We start from the raw sequence: 12,169 nt of genomic DNA, 5'->3' as shown, positions 1-12,169 counted from the left end.
TGAGTAAAAAAATTTCCTACCCAAAGTTCCGGAAAAACTTACCAAAAAGTTACCAACAATTGTTTATTATTATAACAAAAAACAACAAATTCTGTTAATAACAAGACATAACATAAATGATTTCAATTCATATCAGAACAGAAATATTTTAATTGATTATATTCACGAATTTAAATATAATTTTGCAGTCAGTTTCTAAAATAATCTTTTTCTGACCAAACATAATATTGGTTATTAGCTAAAGCCAGTTATTTAGCCATCATTACATTGTTCAAAGAATTAAATTTTATTCTATTTCTAAGTTTGGTTTTTGTTAAACTTAAGTTAAATATGTTTTTTCTGGCACATTAAATTAAAAAAAGTCAGTCAATTATTTAAAGCTAAATTCATTAATTCCGTTTTTTTATGGAACTTATTTTTTTTGCCAGAATGATGATGAGTATATGGCTTTCACTTTCCGAACGAACCTTTTTGGTTCTCTGCATTTTTCTCATAATGTTCATTGGTTCACGTTACTAGCACTGAAAAAAGTTACCCATTTTGGTAGAATTCTACCAACTGTGGCAACCGTGTTTACAAACTGCGGGACAACGAATGTTTTCTCATCGGAGAAACCCAACTTCGGCAGTTCACCACTTTCGGCCAAGCGAAGCAACTCTTTTGAGCCTATTTTCTTTCTGTTGGGGTGTAAGTTCTTGCCCTTTTTGGAATTTCAATGGCTTTACCCCGAGCTCTTTTTTCAATATTTGCCGAATGGAAATTTGCGATATGCTCAGCTCACGAACTATTTTTCGGCCACTGCGATGCGGGTTTCGGGTTTCGATCAAGTCCCTTCTTATTTTTCGAAAAATTTCTGCTGATGTTGCTATTTTCTTATGTCCACTTCCTTGACGTCGTGCTACGCTATCAGTGTCACGGTAACGAGCGATGATACGAGACACAAAAGATTTATTCACATTTAAATGCTGGAGTGCTCTGACGATTGCCACTTGTGGTTTTCCAGCCAAATATAATATCACGCTTGAATTCCATCACGAATATCTTTTTTCTGGAAAATGCTTACCAATATGCTTTTGTACGCTTGTAAACAATGTAATTAGCTGGCACTGGAATAATTTTAACACCTGTCAGACGAGTGGCTTAGAAATGACAGCAGTCTGAAGTTGGTTGCAGTTTTTTCATCTCACCCTGTACATATATATGGGGTGCTTTCTGAGTGTCTAATAAAAATGATGGACAAATACACCCGGTAGTCGTTTGGTTCGTTGTTATTATTCCAGAAGCAGCTTATTACGAGACACGCATACAGAATGTCCTGCAACTTCTCCCCCAAAGAGATCTCAAATAAAATATACATAAAGCCGCTGCATATGGCATACTAAAAACCAGTATTTCAATATTTTCACCATGGTAGTATTATGGAGTTAAAGTCATTTCATACAAGCATTTCCAGCTCTGCATTTTTTGCAATTTACCTTAACAAATTTAACTGAATAGAAAACAGGTTGCCATCTCTGGTCCTAATCCTGGATAAATAAATCATCTTCACCTTTAAAGGCCCAAACAAACAAGGAACATAGGAGCGTAGAGCGAGTAATTATAAATTTTTGGTCAAAATTGAACAAAGTCAACCTAAACCTCCATTGTTCATTTACGAAGAAGCCAGCCGATGACTTAAACCAGTAACAAATTCTCTTTATGTACCGGCACCTTTTTCTTAAAACTAAAGTATTAGTCGATGACTTGGCCAGAAACATCCTTTTATATATTGGCGCAACCCTTCACCATTGGGAAGGAACTTGCAACATGTCAAAAATATTGTTTGAATGAAAAGCATTATATGGGCAAATACGAAGACCTGCTGGGCTGTAGTACCCATTAGGACCAATCAAATCATATGATCAAATACGAAATGTAAAACAATTCCGTAGAATAATGTCACAAATATCATCAAAATACCGGAAAAAAGAGGTACCGTCGTATGTGGGGTATACGAAGACGTAGATCATACAATCATTTGAAGTATCCTTTATGAACTTCAAATAAGAAATTTGAAACAATTCCGATGAATAATGTATCTGAAATAATCAAACTACCGAAAAAGGGAGGTACCGTCACATGGTGGATATACGTGACGTGGACCTGCATACGTAAATTTTTGTCATAGGCTGTAGTACCCATTTCAAACTTTAAATTCGAAATTTAAAACAATTCCGGTCCATGTCGCTAAAATCCTCAAAAACCGAATATTTAGAGGCATCGTTTTATATGGCCTATCGGAAAACGTGAACCTGCAAAAGTATTTTTTTATCATAGGTTGCAGTGCCCTCTAAGATCTTCCAATACGAAATTTGAAACAATTCCGGTCTATAATATCGATAAAATTAGCAAAATACCGAATATTTAGTTAAGAACTTCAAATACCAAATTGGAAACAATTCCGGTAAATAATGTCGCTAAAATAATCCAAATATCCAAATATATGAGGGCTATACGAAAACGTGGACCGACATGGCCCATTTTCGAACTTAGTCTGCCTACTGACAAAATACATACACATGTGCCTACTTTTTTAGCCTTCTATCTCAATTCGTTCAGATGTTAGAGTGATTACAACAAACAGACCGTCAGACAAAAAGACAGACAGACACACATCACTAAATCGACTTAGAATTTTACGCTGATCAAGAATATATATACTTTGTTGGATCTGACAGGAGTATTTCGAGGAGTTACAAAGGGAATTACGAAGTTAATATACCCTCCATAGTATGGTGGAGGATATAAAAAGACAATTTGCTTTCAATGTCGCATATTTAATTTCTTACAACGGTTTTCTGGTAATAGTTCATAAACAAGAATTTATTCGTTTATAAACGTTCCCCACCGTTTGTTTTTCAGTTACCCAGGAAAGCTCCGTATAAATATTTCCTTCAGATTGTTTTTAAAATCGTATTTCTTGCTCCAACTCTTATGTTAATATTTTACTAAAGTAATTATTACAACATAAACCTCCTTGTTTTACTTAAACTTCATTCAATTTAACATCAACAGTTCATATTCTTTGAGTGTATTTTCGGTGCTAAACTCTATTATGGCAATGATTTCTTTAATAGCGATAATAAATGGGTGATTTGAAAAAATAGAAAAATATTAGTATCTATACTGAAGTTGATAACTGTGAAAATTTGTTAGTGCATACATGAACCAAAAAACAGATTTATTAAATGGTAACACCCTAGAAGTATGCTTTAGATTGTATTACTCTATAAACTGGGTGCCTCAACAAATGACAGTGATTTAAAAACACAATTTTATCAAAAATTTAGTTTATATATTACGAATTCAGAAGATTTCAGCGGTAAATTCCTTTGTGTGCGGTGGAGTTGATAGTTTAAATACTTTGTATTTATTACATGTGAACATGTTTTAAGTTAATGCATTGAACATGGTAGAAGAATACAGGTAGTCGCATCGACACAGCTGCTGGGACAATGAACTGTCAAACCGATTTTGATATTGAAAATCGTGAACGAAAAATTATTGAAATTTGTAAAAATTTTTGAAAAATACATATCATTACAACCTCCGATTTGCGTCGTATAAGAAAACATATAAAAATCGACTTATTTTTGACAAAGCACTTAAAAAATGTTGACATATCAATGTTCCCAAGCGTTGATGCATCTACCTATATTCTTCTACCATGGCATTGAATTTATGAATTGAATGAATAATACAAGGTGACGCAAACGTAATCTTTTGATGTTTTTGGCTTTATTGAAAAAAAAAAAAAAAACTGAAAAACTTTGATTCTTCTTGTGGATTATTCTTATTTGGCCTCTAAGGTTTTTACATGAAGTCGAGAATACGATGTCATGTAAAAGGACGCCGCCACAGTTTATTGGCAATTGAGCCCTTTTTATGGCATATTCCATCACTTTGACCAAAACTTCCGGCGATAGGTCCTCACATTCTTGACTGATATTGTCTTAGGAGCTGAAATAGTCTGAGGCATGGTACAGTAAAAAGGTAAGGTAGAGCTACCAGCTGATTTTTTTCTATGTATGCCTGACTTCTGGCAATTTTATGTAGGTATTTATTGTTTTGAAAAATAAAGATAAAATATTTTCAAAATCATTGATTGGAAGACGCGTAAATTGCGGGACGCGCATTGAATCTACTTGCGAGTTTTGCCATGTAATTGAAAGATAAAACTATTTAGATGGTATTTTTGAAAGAAAGTACAAGCATGTCATTCACCGCGCGCTGTTTAACCGATTTTAAAAATGAGGAAACTATGGATTAAATGAAAATAACTTGTTTGCATGCAAATTTGACAGGAAGCGTGCATAGCCTCAGAGCTGTATTTCTGTAGTTTTACGAAGCTGTTCTACCTCCTTATTGTACCATGGTCTGAGGCCTGTTAACATAAACCCGCGACTTCAAAATGGCCCACAAAAAGAAGTCTGGAGCGATCAAATCACGTGATCTTGCTGGGCAGTGCAAATCGCCAAAACGGGGCACGTGCAGTGTGTACCGTTGCACCATCTGTTGGAACCACATGTTTTCCAATCCCAACTTATCAAATTGTGCCAAAAAGAAGTCGTCTAGAGTAACCGTTTGGCCCCGACGTTTTCGAAAGAATGGTCCGATGACTCCTCCAGCGAAAACAGCACACCATACAGTGACTTTGAGCAGATGTAATGGTTCTTCGTGGGTTACGCGGATTTTCAGTGCCCCAGAAGCATTAATTTTGCTTATTTACGTACCCGTTAAGATGGAAATTGGCTTCATCACTCATAATTATTATAATCTTCACCATAGTATTGAGGGTATATTAAGTTTGTCATTCTATTTGTAACACCTGGAAATATACATTTTAGACCCCACAAAGAATATATATTTTTGATCAGCATAAAATTCTATGTCGATTTAGCGATGCCCGGCCGTCTGTGGAAATCACTCTAGCATCTGAACGAAATGAAGTAGGTTGATAAAATTTTACTCAAATGTGTATTATGTCTGCAGGACTTTTGGTATTGAAAATGGGCCATGTAGGTCCACGTTTTGGTATAGATACCATATAATGGTATCTGCTTTTTTCGGTATTTGGTGAGTTAAGCGACTTTATTCACCAGAAATGTTTCAAATTTGGTATTTGAAGTTCGTAACGGATGCTATAGCCTATGACAGAAAACTGTCTGTGCAAGTCCACATCTTCATATAGCCCCCATATAACGGTACCTCCCGATATTCGGTACATTGATGATTTTAGCGACATTCTTCAACGAAATTGTTTCTATGTTTGTATTAGAAGTTCGTAATGGGTACTACAGCCTAAGACAGAAAATTGTCTGTGTAGGTCCACGTCTTCGAATAGCCCCTATATAACGATACCTCTCGATATTCGGTATTTTGATAATTTTAGCGACATTATTCAGCCGAATTGTTTCAAATTTGGTGTTTGAAATTAGTAAGGGATACTACAGCCTATGACAGAAAATTGTCTGTGCAGAAAGAAATTTTAACGTTCCAAATAGTGGAGGGTATTCAAAGATCGGCCCAGCCGAACTAACAACTTTTTTACTTGTTCGTTTTTAAAATGTCATGTATAGCTTAGGAATCGAACCCAGGTGTTCAGAGAGCAAAGCTGGCATGCTTGCCACTGAGCCACAGTTTCTTATTTTCCTCAGATTGAATAAAGTCTTAGGGTGGGAATACATAAAGCGCTTATTTGACTGGCTTAAGGCTGGAAATACATAAAGAGCATATTTGGCTGGCTTAAATCATCGCCTGGCTTCTTCGTAGAGGATCAAATAAATTTTAGGTTGACTTAGTTCGATTTTGGCCCTAGGCTCCTTAGTTCATTTCCGAAGAAGCCAGCCAAATATGCGCTTTATGTATTCCCACCTTTATTCTTGTTCAATTCGTCTGCACACGCGACACCTTATTTTATCTTCCTTGGCGCCACTATGTAGTAACTCCGTGACGATAAAAAGAAGACAACAGTAGTTTTGTTATTATAAATGTATATACTATCAGCATATTTGACTGGCTTAAGTCATCGGATGGCTTCTTCGTAGATGAAGAAAGGAGTTTTAGGTTGACTTAGTTCAATTTTGGCCCAAGGCTCCTTTGTTCATTTCCGAAGAGGCCAGCCGATGACTTAAGCCAGCCAGATAAGCGCTGTATGTATTCCCATCTTAAGGATTACAAGCGTCGCAGAAGTGGCATTTCAAAATGGGAAAGAGTTACTCACTACCAAGTGCTTTCAGGGTGCTAATTAATAACTTGTTGGTATTGTGTTTTTTCAGCAATGCAATAACGCTAAAATATTTTCCTAGAGGCAGCATATTTTGTCTCATAACAAAAAGGATCATTATCGGATGATTATCAGTTTCCAATCCTCGTTCGGTGGTATGTTTCAAAGCCGAGGAGAAATAAACATAATAAATAATATTAATTACTCCCAATTTGTATGCGATATCCATATCCTTAATAAATCATCCTCTAACTAAAAAAAAAGTATTATAGCTTTAAAAGAGAATCGAGCGTAATTTATCCAACCGCCTTTGCGATTTGAACAATACATTTATACCTACCCTTGCCATCCGAAGTACGGAACAACCTCACAATAACCTGTCATCGAATGATATACAGCATTCATCTAATATGCACAGCAATGGTGTGGATGCAGAGACACAAAAACTGTAATTCTACCTTTCGCCCTTAACAGAGTATAATACATTCGTACGCACACCTAGCGGGGTGGATGTAGTCCAAAAGTGTCTAACAATCATACGAAGGACATGACATAAATCGATGTGGTCATATTATGTCAAAACTTTTTGGAAAATATGTTTATCATTTTCGAATATGATGCAGCTGGGAGGGCAGCAGATCAATGGAAGGAAATTGTCGGAAACTGATAATATTGGTGTGGGTAGAATAAAGCATAATGGCATACGTATAAATGACTATTAGATGCGTTTTCATAATAATAGGAAGAGTATGCGAGAGTGAGAAGCCCATTTGTGTGACCTCCGCCACAATATCGTGTCGGGTTTTACCTCTTACAGCAGAATTTCGGATATAGATTTTAAAATTTTTTTGAAGTTAGCTCTACACATATCAACTGGAAATAAGAAACTCCCCGCTAATAATATGATTTGATATGGAAACATTTTATACCCTCCACCATTCTATGGAGGGTATATCAGCTTTGTCATTCCGTTTTTAAGTTCTCGAAATATTCAGAATAGACATGCAAAGTACACATACTCTGGATCAGGGTTGAATTCTAAGATAATCTAGCAATGTCCGTCTGTCTGTTGTAATCAAGCTATCTTTCGAACAAATTGAGATAGAAGGCTAAAATTTTGAATACATGCATAGTTTACCAGTAGGCAGGTTAAGTTAGTAAATGGGCCATCTCGGTCCCCGATTTCGTATAGCCCCCATATAACGGTACCTCCCGATATTCGGTATTTTCATGATTTTAGCGACATTATTTTCCGGAATAATTTCAAACTTCGTATTTGAAGTTCGCAATGGGTACTACAGCCTATGACAAAACATCTCGTATGCAGGTCCACGTCTTCGTATAGCCCCACACAACGGTACCTACCGATATTCGGTATTTTCATGATTTCAGCAACATTATTCACCGTAATAGATACAAACCTCGTTTTGGAAGATCTTAATAGGTACTACAACCTATGGAAAAACATTTCGTATGCAGTTCACGCCTTCGTATGGTCTACATACATAAAATGCTTTTTTGACTGGCTGAAGGGTGGAAATACTTAAAGCACATAATTGGCTGGCTTCTTCGTAGATGAACAAAGGAGTTTTAGGTTGACTTAGTTCGATGTTGGCCCTAGACTCTTTTGTTCATTTCGAGCCGGATTCTAGAATTGAAATAGCACCCTAACGAAGCGGTCGGTTTTATTTTTTCTCAATTACACCACGATAATTTAATACGATCGAAGAGCGACCATCACCATGGCCGCCGCTTGAGTTCTGGTGGCCAACCGAAGCGGCACATTTTCAGCTGACCTCTTTGGAAAGTAAACATTTTGTTTGCCTACAAACAGCTGGACAACGAATGTTTTCTCATCGGAGAAAACCAGATTCGGCAGTTCACCACTTTCGGCCAAGTGAAGCAACTCTTTAGCTCTTTTGAGTCTATTTTTTTTTCTGTTGCGGTGTAAGTTCTTGCACTTTTTGGAATTTCAATGGTTTTACCCCGAGCACATTTTTAAATATTTGCCGAATGGAACATTTTTCGGCCACTACGACGTGGGTTTCGATCAAGTTCGATCAAGTTCGATCAGCCGATGACTTAAGCCAGCCAGATAAGCGCTTTATGTATTCCCACCTTAAGCCATTGGCTGGCTTCTTCGTATATGAACAAAGGAGTTTTAGGTTGACTTAGTTCGATTTTGGCCCTAGACTCCTTTGTTCTTTTACGAAGAAGCCAGCCGATTACTTATGCCAGTCAAAAATGCCTACTATGTACTCTCAAGTTTAAGCCAGTCAAAAAAGCGTTTTATGTATTCTCACCTTAAGACCCATGGTAAAATTAAGAAGGTAAAGTCATTTCAAATAAGATTAACCATCTCTGCATTTTCTGTAATTACAAATTTCACTGCATAGAAAATAAATTCCCACCTTTACATTTAAAATACCTCAACGATCTTTCTTTTTTGGTAATTCTTCTCTTATTTTAAATAAAAGCTGCATTTCTCTGCTTGTGGTGAGTCTCTTACCACTGCTGGGTGAAAAACCTTACTATTTTTTTCTCGGCTTGAAAGGTGAGATGGGAAAAGACCTTAGGGTGGAAACACATAAAACGCATATTTGGCTGGCTTAAGTCATCGGCTCGCTTCTTCGTAGATGAACAAAGGAGTTTTAGGTTGACTTAGTTCGATTTTGGCCCTAGGCTCCTTTGTTCATTTCCGAAGAAGCCAGCCGATGACTTAAGCCAGCCAAATATGCGCTTTATGTATTTCCAGCTTTACCATCCGGATGTAGTTTCAAATCTATCCGGCTCGAAGGACCAATGTACAAATGAGAAATTAAACGACCGTTAGGTTTCATTCGAGACTGTTTTTATTTAAAAATATAAACATAATAAAAGTACAACAAAAACTAATCAAACTTAAGCTGGAAATACATAAAGAGCATATTTGGCTGGCTTAAGTCATCGGCTGGCCTCTTCGGAAATGAACAAAGGAGCCTAGGCCCAAAATCGAACTTAGTCAACCTAAAACTCCTTTGTTCATCTACGAAGAAGCCAGCCGGTGACTTAAGCCAACGAAATATGCTCTTTATGTATTTCCAGCCTTAGGGTGAGAATACATAAAATGCTTTTTTAACTGGCTTAAATCATCGGCTAGCTTCTTCGGAATAGAGCAAAGGAGCATAGGCCCAAAAACGAACTAAGTCAACCTAAAACTCCTTTGTTCCTCTACGAAGAAGCCAGCAGACGACTTAGGCCAGTGGAAAAGCTTTTAATCTTCTCCCACCTTTACACTAATCGTAGCCACACAATTACAGGGTGAGATGAAAAAACTGCAACCAAATTCAGATTGCTGTCATTTCTAAGGCACTCGTCCAATAGCAGTTAAAATTATTCCAGTGACAGCTCATTATATTGTTTACAAGCGTACACAAGCATTTTGGTGAGAATTTTTTAGAAAAAAAGTTATTTGTGATGGAATTCAAGCGTGATAGTGTGATTTCTTTATATTTGGCTGGAAAACCACAAGTGGCTGTCGGTAGAGCACTCCAGCATTTAAATGTGAATAAATCTTTTGGGTCTCGTACCATCGCTCGTTACCGTGATACTGGTAGCGTAGCCCGACGTCAAGGAAGTCGACGGAAGAAAACAGCAAAAATGGTTCGAAAAATAAAGAAGCGACTTGATCCAAACCCGCGTCTCAGTGGCCGAAAATGGCTCGTGAGCTGAACATATCGCATGTTCCGCAATAACAGCCGATGGTCGATCTCCGCTCGTATAAATTGACCTTGGAATCAGAATATCGAAAATTATCGCGAAAATGTTCTGGAGGGTGTATTAAAGCCTTGGGCACGCAAACAATTATGCCGCAGACTTTGGACATTCCAACAGGACTCAGCACAATCGCATTCGGCACGCGCCACCCAAGAATGGTTACAAAATGAGGTTCCTCGCTTCGTTTCCAGCGCACAATGATCACCAAAATCTCCGAATATCAATCCGTTGAACTATTGTGTCTGGAGTATTTTGGAAAGCAAGGTTGGCACTACAAAATACCAAAGTGTCGATCACCTCAAGCAAGCGCTTCGCCGGTAATGGGCCAAAATACGGCAGAGCAACATTCGGGCAGCGTGTGACGGTTTCATTGGCCGTTTGAAGGCCATAATTCGCGCCAAAGGTGACCAATTCGAACAAATCTAAACTTATTCTAAAAGTTGATGCTATTTTCGACATTTTTTGCTTTCATTTAATAAAATTAAAAAAAAATGTAAAAATTATGGCGTTTGACTTTGTTGCTGTTTTTTTAATCTCACCCTGTATACTTGTTCTTTTGCGATGAAGCCAGCCGAGGACTTAAGATGGAAATACATGAAGCGCTTATCTGGCTGGCTGCTTCGGAAATGAACAAAGGAGCATAAGGCTAAAATCGAACTAAGTCAACCTAAAACTCCCTTGTTCATCTACGAAGAAGCCAGCCGACGACTTAAGCCAGCCAGATAAGCGCTTTATGCATTTCAACCCTTATGTCAGCAAAAAACTGTTGTAGCTGTAACTTTAAGGTGTGAATTCATAAACAAATGAGTTGTAGGTTGACTTAGTTCAATTTAGGCCCTAATTTATACTTGTACGCTTCTTTGTTCTATTACGAAGAAGCCAGCCGATGACTTAAGGTGGAAGTACATTAAAGGTGGGAATACATAAAACGCTTATCTGGCTGGCTTAAGTCATCGGCTGGTTTCTTCGTAGATGAACAAAGGAGTTTTAGGTTGACTTAGTTCGATTTTGGCCTTAGCCTCCTTTGTTCATTTCCGAAGAAGCCAGCCGATGACTTAAGCCAGCCAGATAAGCGCTTTATGTATTCCCACCTAAGTCATCGGCTGGCTTCTTCGGAAATGAACAATGTATTATGTATTTCCACCCTAAGGGTTGGAATACAGAAGCTCATATTTGACTGGCTTAAGTCATCAGCTGGCTTCTTCGGAAATTATCGAAGGAGCCCAGGGTCAAAATCGAACTAAGTTAACCTAAAGCTTCTTTGTTCCTCTACGAAGAAGCCAGCCGATGACTTATGCCAGCCAGAAAAGCTCTTTATGTACTTCCACCTTTATTCACCATCATTACACATTATTTTCCGCTAAAAACATACATACTTACTCCTTTTCAGATGTGTGAGTACGTTATACATAATTTTCCCGAATGTATGACACCTCTACAACGTTGAAAAATCTAAATAGGACGTCAGAATGAAAAACATCCCCATTTTATAATGAACAAAATCACAATTTCACACAACCATCCTGCCGAACGGCAAACAATACCATCCAACGGCACAGCAAGCGTAAGCAACACACCACCCAAGCGTTTATCAACCAACTGAGACTGTTTGTCATGTTAGCACTGCTATTTAAAGATTTTCTGCGGGCCAAACGAAACGGGCAAACCCCCCGTCCGTACCACAGCAACGCGCTTAAACTGATATTCACGGCAAATTCCAAATATATACAGCAAAAAAAAAAGGCTTCTTGGTTGTGAGTGAAAATAGCTTCGCCTTGAGTGTTTCCCAGACGAACGAGTTGAGTGGAAGAAGGCAGGTAAGACACGAAGCCGTATCCATGAAACGAACGCATCCACGAACGGCAACGGCCGATGTTCTGACACGATATCTACGTTTAGCAGCAATACGCTATCATCATTCAGTTGAGATTTGGGTTCCCGCATTGACGAACGGAAAACAGTACGTACAGCTACATATATTTTGTGATTATTTCTTTTGTAGTAGTTGTTATTTGTTTGAAATGTCTGTACATAATATACATCTAAAGTAGTTCACTTGAGGAGGAGGATGAAAAGAAAAAAAAAAAGAAGTAAATGAATCGAAATCGGATGTTTTGTAAAGTAAAGCCACTACAATTTCTAATTTTT

General features: G+C 37.6%; 2 protein-coding genes across 3 annotated transcripts in view; both read left to right on the top strand.

Moving 5' to 3' along the window:
- LOC101893567 (D-xylose transporter) overlaps window positions 1-12,169 on the top strand; it is a 52,288-nt gene that overhangs the window by 39,614 nt on the left and 505 nt on the right. The window lies entirely within an intron of this gene.
- Window positions 11,473-12,169, top strand: part of LOC101894899 (uncharacterized) — a 37,563-nt gene continuing 36,866 nt past the window's right edge. For both annotated transcript variants that reach the window (XM_011297907.3, XM_011297903.3), the window contains exon 1: window positions 11,473-11,981. The gene's annotated coding sequence lies outside the window, so the exon portion shown is untranslated. The remainder of the gene's footprint in view (window positions 11,982-12,169) is intronic.

This window comes from Musca domestica, unplaced genomic scaffold (genome assembly GCF_030504385.1).
Source record: "Musca domestica strain aabys unplaced genomic scaffold, Musca_domestica.polishedcontigs.V.1.1 13, whole genome shotgun sequence".
Lineage (NCBI taxonomy): Eukaryota > Metazoa > Arthropoda > Insecta > Diptera > Muscidae > Musca > Musca domestica.
Note: the sequence above shows the minus strand (reverse complement) of the source record. Positions and strands in the feature narration are given on the sequence as shown.